The sequence below is a fragment of the Pteropus medius genome, unplaced genomic scaffold (genome assembly GCF_902729225.1).
Source record: "Pteropus medius unplaced genomic scaffold, Ma_sr-lr_union100, whole genome shotgun sequence".
Taxonomy (NCBI): domain Eukaryota; kingdom Metazoa; phylum Chordata; class Mammalia; order Chiroptera; family Pteropodidae; genus Pteropus; species Pteropus medius.
Genome location: NW_024340700.1, coordinates 5,617,454 through 5,630,846, shown reverse-complemented (window position 1 = coordinate 5,630,846; position 13,393 = coordinate 5,617,454). Strand labels below are relative to the sequence as shown.

Here is a 13,393-nt window from a genome sequence, read left to right as displayed (position 1 = left end):
AGCTCTCGACCCTTTGCCGAATATTAGAAGTTCCTATCGGTCACCGACCGTGTGCACCTGGGGTTGGACGTCGCCAGGCACAGCAGGGCGAGGCCTGAGCACCGGACGGGAGGGGCTGGGACGAGCAGCTGGGACTGCAAGCCCCTCTCCGGCCGCTTACCGGCTCTCCTCCTCCCTCTTCTTTGTCACCTCGTCCCCCTCCCAAGCCCAGGTGTGCATCATGAGTCACAGTCAGTTCTGCCTGTCAGGTGATGTGTGGGAATGCACTGCGAGCTGAGGGGTCTCCGTAGCGGTTCTAACCCGCCAGGAGGGAGGTAAAACATTCTCCTCACTGCACGGAGCTCAAGTCTTAGGGGAAGCGAGATTTCTGACGACAAATGGAAAGTGGGAGCCGCGGAGGCAGAAAACTCAGGGCATTTTACAGGCGGCCCTTGACCAGCACGGGTCTGCGCGGCGTGGGCCCGCTCGTACGTGCTGCGTCCGGTCTGCGGTGTGGGTCCGCGGGGGCAGCGGGCCGGCCATGTGCACGGACCTACACCGCTCATGCCAGGGGCCCGGACATCCTGGGCTTGGTGTCCGCGGCATCCGGGACCCAATCCCCCATGGACACCGAGGGCCGGCTGGGCTTTGTGGGGGTCAGAAGCCATGTGCAGATCTCTGATGGCACAGGTGTCGGCGCCCTCACCCCTCGTGGTTCGGGGGTAAACTGTGTCTCACGCTTAAGTAAAACAAAGCCCTGGACGTGAACCCTTCAAGCTCATTTACTGCGGAGCACAACCCCCGAGGGTGCCCCTTGCTGGCCGAGGAAGGGCTCGCTTCCACGGGGCGGGCTGGGGCAAGCCGAAGGCTGGAGGGCATGGCAAGCAGGGGAGGGCACGTCCCCGAGGGCAGAGTGGGGGCTGGGCAGTGGAGGGACGGAAGGCTTGACACACACGCACATGCGCACACATGCACACTCACACACGCACATATATGTGCACACACATGCACGTGTGCACACGCACGCACATGTGCACACATACACGTGCACACGCGTGTGCTCACACGCACACGCGCACGCACACACACGGGGACATCTGGGCTCGGGAGGCTGTGGTGACACGTCACAGGGCATCAAGCCGGGCTGGCGGGGCGCGTGCAGCTCAGGTGTGGCCGGCGTCTGAAGCTAGTTCTGCGTCTGCCCAGCCGCCAGCACACCTGAGCACACCAGCTTTAAGCGACTTGTTCCATGCTGCTCCGGAAGTGATTTTAACGTCAGAAACATTTAAAAAATCCGTGTTCTTCACAAACAATCTACTACCATGTTCATTTTCTTAAAGGGTGAACCTCTTCTTAAAGAAGTGAATTTGGTCTCTGGCCATGCCACTCTGAATGTGGCTAATCCCATCTGATCTCGGAAGCTAAGCAGGGTCGGGCCTGGTCAGTACTTGGATGAGAGACCACCTAGGAAGACCAGGTGCTGTAGGCGTAAAAAATAAAAGAAAAAGAAAAAAAGAAGTGAATTTTCTTGGAGTATAATTAACCTCCACAGGTTTCTCACACATGTCATTTCAAAAATCATCGAGTGAAGGCCGGTCTTGTTTTATTGATGCAACTACCCTTTCTGCACCCCTGTCGCAGCTCAGGACTATTTTGAGGCAAAACCTAGTCATCACGTCACTTAAAGCAGACATGTCCCCTCCCCCTTCGCAAGGCTGGAAGGTGGGCGGCCGCAGCGGCTCCTCTGGTGGGCGAATGAAGCTGATGGGGGCGGGGGGCTTGCTGCCGAAGCCCCTGCACGCCTCCTTCCATGTCCCACAGATGTCCCCACCTCACACGGAGCTCCTGCCTCCCGAGCGCAAAGCTGGCCCTTTGCCCACGTCCCTGTTCTTTGTCCTGCGTCCCTGTCCCTCTCCCGTGTCCCCGGCCTTTGTCCTGCATCCCTGGAGGACAGTCTGCTCTGACCATGTCCACCGCACTAGCCCAGCTCCCTGGCGGACTTGCTGAGAATTCGAAAGTCCCTTCTGTGCCAGGTTATAAATTCTCAAAATTTGCACGCATCTATAGGAAATTCACCTAAGTTGAACAGAATTGAGCAAGAGATTTTTTCCGTTTAACTAAAACTTGTGAAAGCGAACCCCAGGCCCCGCCCAGCTTTCTTACACGGCCAGTTACGAGAGGGACCTCCCTTCAGCTCCAGTCACGACGTGACCGGGACAAGAGAAACGGTTCGATCGGAATGGTCGGCCCCCGCGTGCCCTGAGCTCTGCCCTGCTGCTGGCACGTGGGAGGGTGTACACGGGCGGAGGGCTGCTTCCGACGGGCGTGGGCAGGCAGACTCTCAGAGCCGTGTCCACCAGCACCGCGAGCACCAGTGTGAAGCGCAGACCACCGGCGTTCAGAGCGCAGGGCCTTAGCAGGCGGGGCCCGGGCAGCCGGCCTCCGTGGGTGTGGCACGCGGGCCAGAGCCAAGGGCCGGCAGGCAGGCGGGAGCCGTCGGCATCCAAGTCCCCCGGGGTCAGGCGAGCCCCTTCTGCGATGACTCCACTGCGCTTTGTTTGGTTGGTGACCTTTCGCATGTAGGACTTGCCATGAGTATTTTTTAAGGTAGATTATGAGCAAGAGGGAACCGTGGGGTGACGGTCGGGCAGGCCGCAGGGCTGGGATGCAGGGCGAGGCTGCGGAGCTGGGAGGTAGAGGTGGGTCTGAAGGGGTGGGGGGGTGGGGCGCCGTGGGACAGCCAGCGTCCTCGCCTGTGCAGACACGTGAGGGGCAGGGCTCAGCGCCCGCAGGGGCCCTGGGAGGTGTCTCTCCTCCTTCGGAAATGAAAAGCTGGGCCTGACCTGACCTCGGGTGCGTCTCGCAAGCTGGGAGGGGCTGGGCCTGGAAAGGGGAGAGGGGACTCTACCACCGCAGGACCCGATGGCTTTGTGCTCCGAAGCCCGCCTTCCAGGGATCTGTCTGCGTTAGAAATGTTTTGTAGAGACACGACTTTGAAAAAGGTGTTCTTTGCCATCAAAATGCTCATTCCTGGTTCACTTCCCACCGCTTTCAAGTAGAAGATCCGTCGTTTCCAGAAACAGCGGCGCCTCCCATCGTGTCCCCAGAGGCTTCTGCCGCCGCTCTGGGTGCTGCCCCCTCAGACCCAACACGGCACGGCGGCTTCCCCGGCTCCCACCCTCCCATGCACCCCCTGCAGGGCAGCAGGCAGGCCACGTGTTTACCCCGCTTGCCCGGCCAGGCAGTGGGCACCCGAGAGCCACCTGCCACCGCGTTCAAAGCCCCATTGTCCGTAATTGAAGTCAAAAGCTTTTTCAAATAAGAGCTTTCCTGTTATTCATAAATAACTTCCCGAACACATGACATTGCTTTCTTTTTAAAAATAATCTATTTGCTGATGTGGACGGCGGTAACAGATTGTGTTGGGAGGGACCCAGCGTTTCCTGTTTCCAGCTTACAAGGGCGTCTGCGCTGCTCCCCGGCTTTCTTTGTCAGAAGGAGCAGGGAGGGTTTCACCCAGGTGACTCGAGTGCGGCTCGCCAGCCCGCTGACAGCCCGATGACAGCCTGCTGTGCCGTCGCAGGGTGGGGCGGCTCCCACGCTCACCGAGGGGGGACGCGAGCAAGGCTCTGCGTGTGTGCCACTGCAGCTTCCCCGACAACACGCCAGGTCTAGTGACAAAGCGAGGCGACTTTTAGCCACGAATGGCGAGGACGCTGACCGCCTCGGGCTGCCTCGCACACGGCAAACTCGGTTTAGGGTTTGCAGACTCCCTTCTGTCCTGTCCTGGGCACCTTCTGAGCCCATGCGGGCCCCTGCCCGAGACACAGCCATCTGTCCCCACCGGGCGCAGACGCAGAGGTGGGGGTCGGCCGGGGCTCTGGCAGCCCCTGCGAGAGGCGTCCCAGCCATTCCCCCTGCAGGGTCCTTGCCAGGGGCCCAGGTGGCGGGACCACAGCACCGCCTGGCCACGGGCTCCCTCCCCGCACCGGTCCGGTTGGGTGCACACTGGGTGCCGAGGCTGCTCTGTGCCCAGGACCGTGCGTCTGCAGGCCTCTGCCAGCACGGGGTGCCAGCTCCACAGCGGCTCCCCGAGACCCTCAAAGCAGCCTTCATGCACACACCGTCTTAGATGGGCTAAAAATAAGCCGGGACAAGGGCGACGAGTTGAGAGTTCTGTGCCTGCTGCCTAAGTTTGAAGAGCTGTCGCTCGGTTTCTCCTGGTCTGAAACATGTCTGACATTTGAACTGCGATGCCCCGGGGAAAAGGAAGCAGGAAAAGTGCACTTACCGCGCGACACTTAGGGTCGCAGAGAAAGCCTCGTTCCTGTCATCTGTCGGAACGTGCGTCGTCGCATTTCGAATGTGGCAGTAACACGGTGACTAAGAAGCCCTCGGGGAGAGGGCCACACTTTTAGATGGTGCACAGCCGTCCGCTGGCGCCCCTCCTGTCTGCCGACCTGGAAGGGGGCGCGCGCATTACCGGCTAAGCGGCTCAGAGTCTGGGGGTCGTGTCGCTTCGGAACAAAGGAGCGCGGGTCAGCTTTCACTCCCCGCGTTAACTTCCTTCCGACGGAGAGCAGATTACCGCGCGCTCGCCGGCCCCGCACGCACCCAGCCAGGCATTTACCACTGCGGTGGCGGAGGGGCAGCGGGGTGGCCGCGGCTCAGCTGGGCGCCTGCGGCCCGGGTGCCCTCGTGGGGTGCCTTCCAGCCGGGGCCGGGGCCGAGGTCTCGCCAGAAGGCTCGACGGTGGAGAACCGCTCCCCAGCTCACTCAGGGCCTGCTGGCCACACGGCCGTGTCACCACGCGGTCTGTGTCACCACACGGCCATGTCACCACATGGTCTGTCTCACCGCCTGGCTGTGTCACCACACGGCCGTGTCACCACACGGTCTGTGTCACCGCACGGCTGCTGGCTGCCCGAGCCGAGCAACCCAGAGCTAGTGAGAAGCTGAGTCTTTCTATAGCCGAACCTCAAAGTGACACCCCTTGATGTCGCCATAATCTACGTGCTAATAGCAAGTCACGCACTCCAGGGCAGGGGACTGTGCAGGGGGCAGCAGCAGGAGCAGGCCCCGCTGGGGCGCGGGGGCAGCGGAGAGGAAGAACCCCAGCTGACGGCTGCGGAGGAGCCGCCCCCGCCGTGCCGTGTCGCCGTGCTGTGCCGTGTCGTCGTTTTGATGGGGGGGGCGGTGCGGCTGCTCTTCCGTCCCGGGCTGGAATCCCCTGCGGCCGTGACACTAGAAAAGGTGCTGCTTTGGGTCACTCCTGCGTCGCAGATTCCGTAAGTGCATATCAAATCCTGTGCAGGTGACGGCCATCACTGCCCGGACCTTTCTGTCGCAGGCGTGGATTTTCACAAACGGCATGAAAATGAGAAATGTCGTTTAAAAAGCTCCTCCACACGCTGCAGCCGTCCGGCGCCCCTCCCCCTCCCGAGGCTTCCCAGGTCCCCTGGAAGCTCTGTCTCCATCACCGACTCCGCCTCCCTTCACCTCAGAAGCCTCCTGTGCCTGCTTAAACGAGCCGCGACTTTGGGGGGCCCCCTCTCCAGTCAGACCTCGTGGGTAAGAAGGGCAGCTCATCTCCCAGGGGGCCACTTGGGGCTCTGGGGACATGGGTCTGTGCGCTGGTGGCTTCTCTCTCCCGAGCTCGGGGCTTTGAAGAGTCAGGCGTGGCCGTGCCCCCAGGGACCACCAGCTCTGCCTCCTCTGGAGCCCACAGCTCTGGCCACCCCACCTGCGTGCTGTCCAAACCCCAGAACCCTCACCTGCCCGGGGTCAGTCCCTCGACGGCCCTGCCTTCCCTGTGGCCGGAGCCCGTGGCCCAGAGGGGCCCTTGTCCCTTCAGACCCGGCGGCAGGACAAGAGGCGGCTCACGGCCCCTGTGTCCTCGCTTCCTTCTGCCTTCGATGTGGGCTAGTGCGTCGCACATCAGCGGACATGTCTGTCGCTCTGCTCCTGATTCAGGATCATTTGGCATCTGTGACGCACCGCCCAGTCGTGACCTACGACCTCTGCCGCAAGTCACCTGTAGCTTCCCCGTCGCCCCATTCAGTGACTTGACGAAATCCTGACTTTCCTTTATGTCACTGCCCGGCGATAACGCGGGGTGTCCCCTCAGGTGTGGGGAAGCACGGGGGGCCGCAGTGCCCTCCGAGCCCCTCACCGGGCAGAGTCCACCCGTGGTCCATGTGACAGGGCCTCAGTCAGCCACCGACAGAGGCCCGCGAACATGGACACCCCAAGGCCAACCACAGGTGCCGGCTGCAACTTGCGGCCAGCAAGGCTGAGGCGCGGCCTTGTGGGGGTCACGGAGGCGAGTGTGCCGGGCTGTCACGACGCTCAGCACAGAAGAGGAGCCCAGATGTCCCCGACCGGCACGTTCTCATCAGCACCCAGGACACTGGGCCGGGGACAGGGGCTCTGGCGCCCCGAGAGGTGTCCTCTGGGGTCAGAGGTATCTCGTCAGAGACCCTGAGCTGGACAGCTGTCGAATCCTGCATCTCCCCTTTGTCGTGGCATGGCCACCAAGAAACCTCCTGACTGATTCATCTGGGTCCCTTGGGCCCTACCCTGGCTGTCTGACGCACCTCAAGACCCGGGGACCTCGAATGACGATTCCGGGTCCCGAGTCAGGAGGCCGAGGGCGGCTCGCCTTGGCCTGGTCCGCTTAGTGTCTGAGACCCGGCTGGTGCCCCGAGCCTCATCCCCCGGTGGGTCGGCCAGGTGTGTCCTCGTCATGGTGGTGACAGATGTGCAAGAGATAAGCCCCATCACACAAGTGTCATGACCTGCATAAGCGATCCACAGAGGTGGAAAATTTGAAAGCTGCCATCTATAAATAACCATGTGTTCCTGTGACATGTTTTTGTTGATGAAGTAACAGGAACCTGGCCTTTTGTGTCTGTTCCATGCAGACTTCAGAAGGGTTTAGACTGTACAAATGCGTGTCCCATTAAACGTTAACGTTTTATAAATTCGGCTGGTGGCCCAGCCACGCTGAAGCACAGTGACAGAACAGACTTTTTCATTGAGTGCTGCTTCTGTGGCTTTTTGTCCTCACATTGAAAGGCGTCTTAATCGTGGTAAAATACACATCACAGACCTGACCATCACAACCATTCTCAAGTGTCCAGGTCAGCGGCAGTGGCGAGAAGTGGACTCGTGCTGTGCAGCCGCCGCCACCACCATCCCCAGGACCCCGTCCTCATGCAGAGCTGAACCGCCGTCCCGAAACACCGGCTCAGTCCCCTCCTCCCCTCCCCGCCCCCAGCACCACCCTCCCCTTTCTGCCCCTGAACCCGACCCTCCGGGAACGCCGCCCCGGTGGAACCAGACAGCAGCCGTCCCTTCTCCCTTCGTGTCTGGCGTGCTTCACTGAGCATCATGTCCTCAAGCCCAGCCATGCGGCCGCGTGCGTCAGCGTTTCCTCCCTCTCAGGGCCGGGTGACGTTGCGTCGTGTGGATGGAGCACAGTTTGCGGCTCATCCATTCGTGGGCGGATGCTGAGTCGCTTCCACCTTCCGTGCGCTCCGTGCGCCGTGAGCGAAGCGTCCGTGAACGCGGGCAAGCGGGCCTGCCTTCGAGGCGTGCGCTCAGTTCTTTGGGGTGCGCACGCAGGCGCAGGCCTGCTGGCTCCTGCGGGCTTCTGTGCTGCAGCTGAGGAGCTGCTCTGCTGGTCTGCACTCTCACGCCAAACGGAGCGAGGTTGCCATATCTCACCGTGGCTAAGACTTGCACTTCCCTGGTACTTAGTGACGCCGAGCATCTTCCATGTGCTTGTCGGCCGTTCCTGTATCTTCTTTGGAGAGATTATCCTCACGTTTCATAAACAAAACAAAACTTACCAGCTTTTGGAAACGGTACTTTCTTGCATTTCTACAGCACAGACAAGTGTCAGGATTCAGACGCCTGACCAACCACTTAACTAAGTGGAACACCGTTACTGGCGTCGGCAGGAAGGTGGGCTGGTTTAGAAGCATCCACGCTTTTAAAGAGAGCTTTCTTGGCCCATGTTTCCCTGGGAAGATGTCACATGACGTCCCCTCTAGAACTGGAGGGGACACGGGTGACCCAGGAGTGCTTACGGAGCGGGTCTCCAGTGTCCGACGTGGCGTCTGACGAGAGTTCCGCCTTTTCCTTCGTCGTTCCGGACCTACCCGCCGGCTTCCAGGACCTGGTCCGCTTCGGGACCAGCGACCACGCCCTGTTCGGGTCACAGGCCCACGGGGCGGTGAGGAGGACGATGGGCCCCCCACGGTGTTTCACTTCGATCGACGTTCTCGGTGTGTGTTTGGGTTCGTTGTTGGGACGTGAAACAGACTCTCAGCCCCATGAACCGCTTACCTGAATGGAATGTCTCGCCAGGGGACTGGCTGGCACTAAGCGCTCAGCAGGACCCTGGGCTGTGTTCGCATCGGGCCCACGGCAGCTTCCTTCCTGGGGACATGGGGACAGCACAACCAAATTCCTCCCCTCCGCAGGGCTCAGAACAAGTTCTGGGGGAAGGACTTTTCATTTCACCCCGGATTTCGGTCGGGGTTCTGCCTCCAGTCAGCCGGGCGATCTGCACAACTCACCTCATGCCTGGTCCTTGTCCTGTGTGGGGTTGAGCCAGCTCGGGACGTTTCCACGAGAAGCGTGGTTCTTACCATGACTCGTGTTTACTTGTGTTCCTTCCTGCGTGCTTTGTACAACTCTGCACAGATGGGGACAGCCACGTGGGGCTTCTCAGAGGAGAGGCTGGCACCCGGAGCCTCGTGTAGGTTTGGGAATAGTGGCTGTAGACACACAGAAAAAAGCCCAGGGCCAGCTGCACAGGGTTTTATAAATGGGCTTTGATTCAGTTAATTCTTTGTGTTCTTAACACCAATTCAGGGACGCCGTGACTGGTGCGGAGCTGGAGGCTCTGTGGGTTGATCCGCAGCGGTGGCCTGGATGTCATGCCCTGGGCTGGTGTCATGGGAGCTGGTTCTCCGTACACGTACCCTGTGGGTCTTGTTCCACTGGAAAGCAGAACCCACCCGAATGCCTTGACAGCTGGCCCCCCGGTACCGGCGATCGCTTGTGATTGGTGTGTCTGCCTGCTGTCAGGTGTAGAAGAAACCAGACATAGCCTTACTGAGTTTTCCATGCGGATGGTGGGGTGCCGAGAAGAAGGGGAGAGGCTGAGCCCCAGGTGCCGGCAGGCCGGCAGGAACTGCAGCAGCTAGTTGTGTGTGTGTGAGCACATCGCCCAAGGGAACCGGGCTCTGGTCGTAAAGAAAGACCGATTTGCAGAATCTGGGTGGGCTCACTGGGACCGCTTGACCATCTTGTGGTTATTAAGAGATCTTGTAACATCCGTCGGCTCTTGGTCGATCAAATGCTGGTGCTGGGCCCTCTGGTCCCCTGCAGGTCTGACTGCAGAGCAAACATCCTGCCTTAGAGATCCGCGTGGGCGGATAGCTCAGACCTGTGTCACCGCCACTCAGTCGCGGGGTGACCGTGAGGGGTGGCCCGTCTGCCCTGACCTTCCTCTGCGAGCACGGCCGGCCTGCTGTGTGCAGCCCAGGGGACCTGGGCGTGCAGGGCGAGCCCAGCACCCCTCCCGTCGGGAGCTCAGGGGGGCCCTCCGCGTGAGGGGGGCTGCGAGCCCGCGTGCGCACCTCGAATCTGGGGGTGTGGCGTCCACTGCGACCCCTCCTCCTCCTTCTCCGAGTCCACCTCGCATGAGGATAAGCTCTGGCAAATACCACTTAATCGACTTGCTCTGTAGGTTCTAACGTGTAATGTATAAAATTGTAGTTTTTATTGGAAAATGGTCAAATTTTTGGCAATTTCATGTGCTCAGTCTAACAATTTGTTTCTTGTACCATTCGAGATTCTTCACATATGGCTTTGCAATTCCCGTTCCTAAACAAGCAAGTGAAACACATGAAACAAAATAAAACTGTAATGTCTGCACAAACGTTTGTGTGTGTAAATGTGTGTGTAAAGGTGTGAACATGTGTGTAAAGCACGTGCAAATGTGAGAGTGGGTGTAAATGTGTGGCGTGTGTGAGTGTGTGTAAGTATGTGTGTGAGTGTGAATGTGTGTGTATGTGTGTGAGTACGTGTGTGTGTGTGTGTGAGTGTAAGTGTGTGAGTGTGTGTGAGTGTGTGTGTACGCGTACGTGTGCTCTCCACACCTCCAGGATGGGCACGACCTCCTCGTCTCTGCACAGCTCTCGGATTCCTTCTGCTGTGGGCCGCAGGCACGCGTGAATGTCCGGGGAGCAGTTCCAGGAGAGGTTTCTTGAGTGACTGTCCCAGACTCTGACCGTCCCCGGCGAGGACTGGTCTCTGCGTGGCGTTGATGTTCCAGGTATTCACCTGGTCCAGACGTGGGGCACCGGGTCCGCAGGGAGAGGCCGACGTCCTTGTTTACTCAGAGTGGGGCCGGGACGGGACCGCCGTGGAGGTGTCTGCCGTGGCCAAGGAGGCCGAACAGAACGAGGGAGAGTAAATCCGTCCCGTGTGACACTGCACAGCGGCCCACGCTGTGCACCACGTGCAGATGGACACCCGCGTTAGTACTGGTTCTAGCTAACTTCCTCTGCAAAAGCAATGTTTACAGAACATTCTCAACCGGTACTGCACTTGCAGAAAACTGGTGAGGTGGGCTGGACCAGTCCTGAGTTACAGGGGACAAAACTGAGCGTCACGAGTCCCGGTGGTTTGCTTAGAGCCGCACGGCGAGTGGTCGGCCGGAGTGGGACTGGGCTGGGACTGGGCTGGGCCTGACGTCACGGCTTGTGCTGTTCCTCGGGCCCCGCGTCCTCCCTTTCCAGCAGCGGCGAGGGGGGCACCTGCACACCTGTTTCCCGGGCACCCCGTGGCCATGCCCTCCGCCCCTGTCTGCAGGGTCCCTCTTCCCCCGAGGGGAGGGGCGACACCTCCAGCACCTGCTTGTCCACAAGGTGCTGCTCCAGGCTCTCAGAGGGATCGTGGGATGATATCTAACCGTCCACCAGGTGCTCTGCAGAAAGTACGAGGCACAGCCCTTGCGCAGAGGGGCAGGACCGTGCCCCGGACGGGGGGGACCCCATCCTTCCGGGCACCCCCGGGAAGCCGCAGTAGGGGGGGCCACGTGGTGAGGGAGCACGCGTGCTCTCTGCTTCCCCCGACCGTGGAGTCGCCCTGGGCAGGGAGAGGAGGGCGACAGAGCTGCAGAGGACGCGCTGCGGCCCCCGGGTCTCCAGACCGCGCCTGGCAGCTCCACACGGAGGCTGCGCTGTGAGCCATGACGGCGGAGGACGCGGCGCCTCCTGGCTGTGCCCACAGTGTCTGCCCAGCGCTCTGGTGAGCGAGCAGCGGAGCCGCGTGTCACAGGCTCTGTTCCTCCGAGACCTCGCTCCTCGGCTCGAGTTCCCCCCTGTGGCCCCCGCGCCTCCTCCGGGGCCTCCATCAGCGCGTGATGCTGGTTCCGCCCGCGTGTGCGGGTCTCCAGGGCACCAGCCCTGTGGGGTCAGGGCCGCCCAGCAGCCGCCTTTACCTCACTCACCTCTGTGAAGGCCCCACTCCCAAATGCGGTCAGGTTCTGAGGTCCCGGGGGGCGGTCGTGAGCACGTGGGCTGGAAGGTGGGCAGCCGGGGGGGTCGTCAGCGTGCGGACTGCAGGGTGGCACAGTTAAGCCCACACGCTTCGTGTGTCTCAGTGGGTCGTGGTGAAATTGCGCGTGTGTCAGCCGAGTCGCAGTTCGAGCCGAAGCTGCGCAGGTCGCACTGCTGCCCCGACGTGCCGATTCCAGTCCCGTGTGTTGAGTTGTGTCGCAGGTGAAGCCAGTTTTCAGTTTGGTTCCACACTTGCGACAGTGAGCCAGAGAGGCACGGACGGTTCCGTGTCAGGCTGGGCTGGCTCCAGATGAACTGTTGGTTCCCCTGATGAAATGAAGAGACCAGCCTTCTCTTTTGTGCCTTGGTGCCGATCTCGTCCCACGTCCCCACGTGCTGCGGCCGGCACGAGCCGACGGCCTGATGCGTGAACGACCCCTGGAATGCCGAGCGACTTTTCTGAGTGTGAAAGCACATTCGTGTCACGAGGGGCGGGCTTGCCGACACACCTGTGCTCACATCCCCCAAAAGCAGACACCTGCCCGAGCCCCTGTGGTCTGGAGTCTGGAAGTCCCCGTGCCTCCCATGCTACCGGCTGTCACCACCCTGCATCACCTGTGTCCCTCACCTGCCACTTGGCAGCTAATGCACCTTACTTTCCACAAAGGCTGTCACCGCATTGCAGCACATCTTTCAATGACGGTATCTCAGAAATGGCAGGTCTGATGAACTAAACGTGTGCGAGGCGGCACACGCTACACCTACGATAATCTGAAAAGAGAACAAAGTGACCTAATAAAATCAGAGGCCGGTTCTAGCTTTAGGATGTTAAATAGTTAGAAATAAAGAGATATTCATATGGTGATAAAGAAAGCCTGTCTTCACCCGCTTAAGTTAAGGAGCAAAGCAGAGGTTCCCACTGGACCGTTAGGAGTTCGCACTATGAGGCGCCGAGCAGGAGTGGAACAGCCTGAAGCAGGTGTGTAATACCTGGGACATTATAAAGGAAGCATCAGAAATGGGGCAGATATACGTGATTCAGTACATCACACTGGAAAACTGAGTATGGGTGAAGATCTTCACTTCGTATTGTACTCAAAATCTCTAGATGGATCAGAGTTCAAGAAAATAATTGAATTAGAAAAAAGAAAGAAGATATAGTTGAATATTTAAGTGCTCAGAATGGGGAGGGTTTTCTAAGCACACATGCAAAGGAAAGAACAGGTTCGCAAAAGAGATCGTTTGCTCTGACTTTCAAAAAATTTGAAAACTGTTTACATATCAATTTATAAATAAAATGATAAGGCAGTAGACTGGGAAAATATGCATAAACTTTGATAAAGGGCTAGTTCCTTAATATAGAAAAAACTCTTAGAAAACAATAAGCAAAATACTAACTCTCAAAAAAGCAGGCCAAGGACATGGACATATTTACAAAATAGAAAAATACTACAAATAACCACCAAAGGTTTTTAAACATGACTAGTAATCAAATAGATGCAAATTAAAGTAGTGATTGACTTTTGGCCACGCATTATGGTGCTTTTTTTCAGGGCGGTGCTTCGTCACTAGGTGTCCTTCGAGTGACATGCTTGAACTGCCGGGCTGGTGTGGCTCGCCGCAGGCTTTTGGAAGACAGTTCGGCGTGTGTATTATTAACCTTAGAATTTTATGACTTTTAACTCAATATTCTCATTTGTAGAAATGTATTCTAAGGAAATAATATGACTAATTAGTCGTTTATGTTCAAGGGCACTCCTTGCTTATTATTATTTTTTTACTTAAAAGTAAATGGGGGATGGTCGAATCCTGTCACCCCGTGACACAAGATGTTC

At 58.8% G+C, this 13,393-nt stretch overlaps 1 pseudogene; it reads left to right on the top strand.

Annotated features, from left to right (window-relative positions):
* The first annotated feature begins 1,349 nt into the window (after window positions 1-1,349).
* On the top strand, window positions 1,350-1,468 carry LOC120618493 (uncharacterized; annotated as a pseudogene).
* Window positions 1,469-13,393: the final 11,925 nt, after the last annotated feature.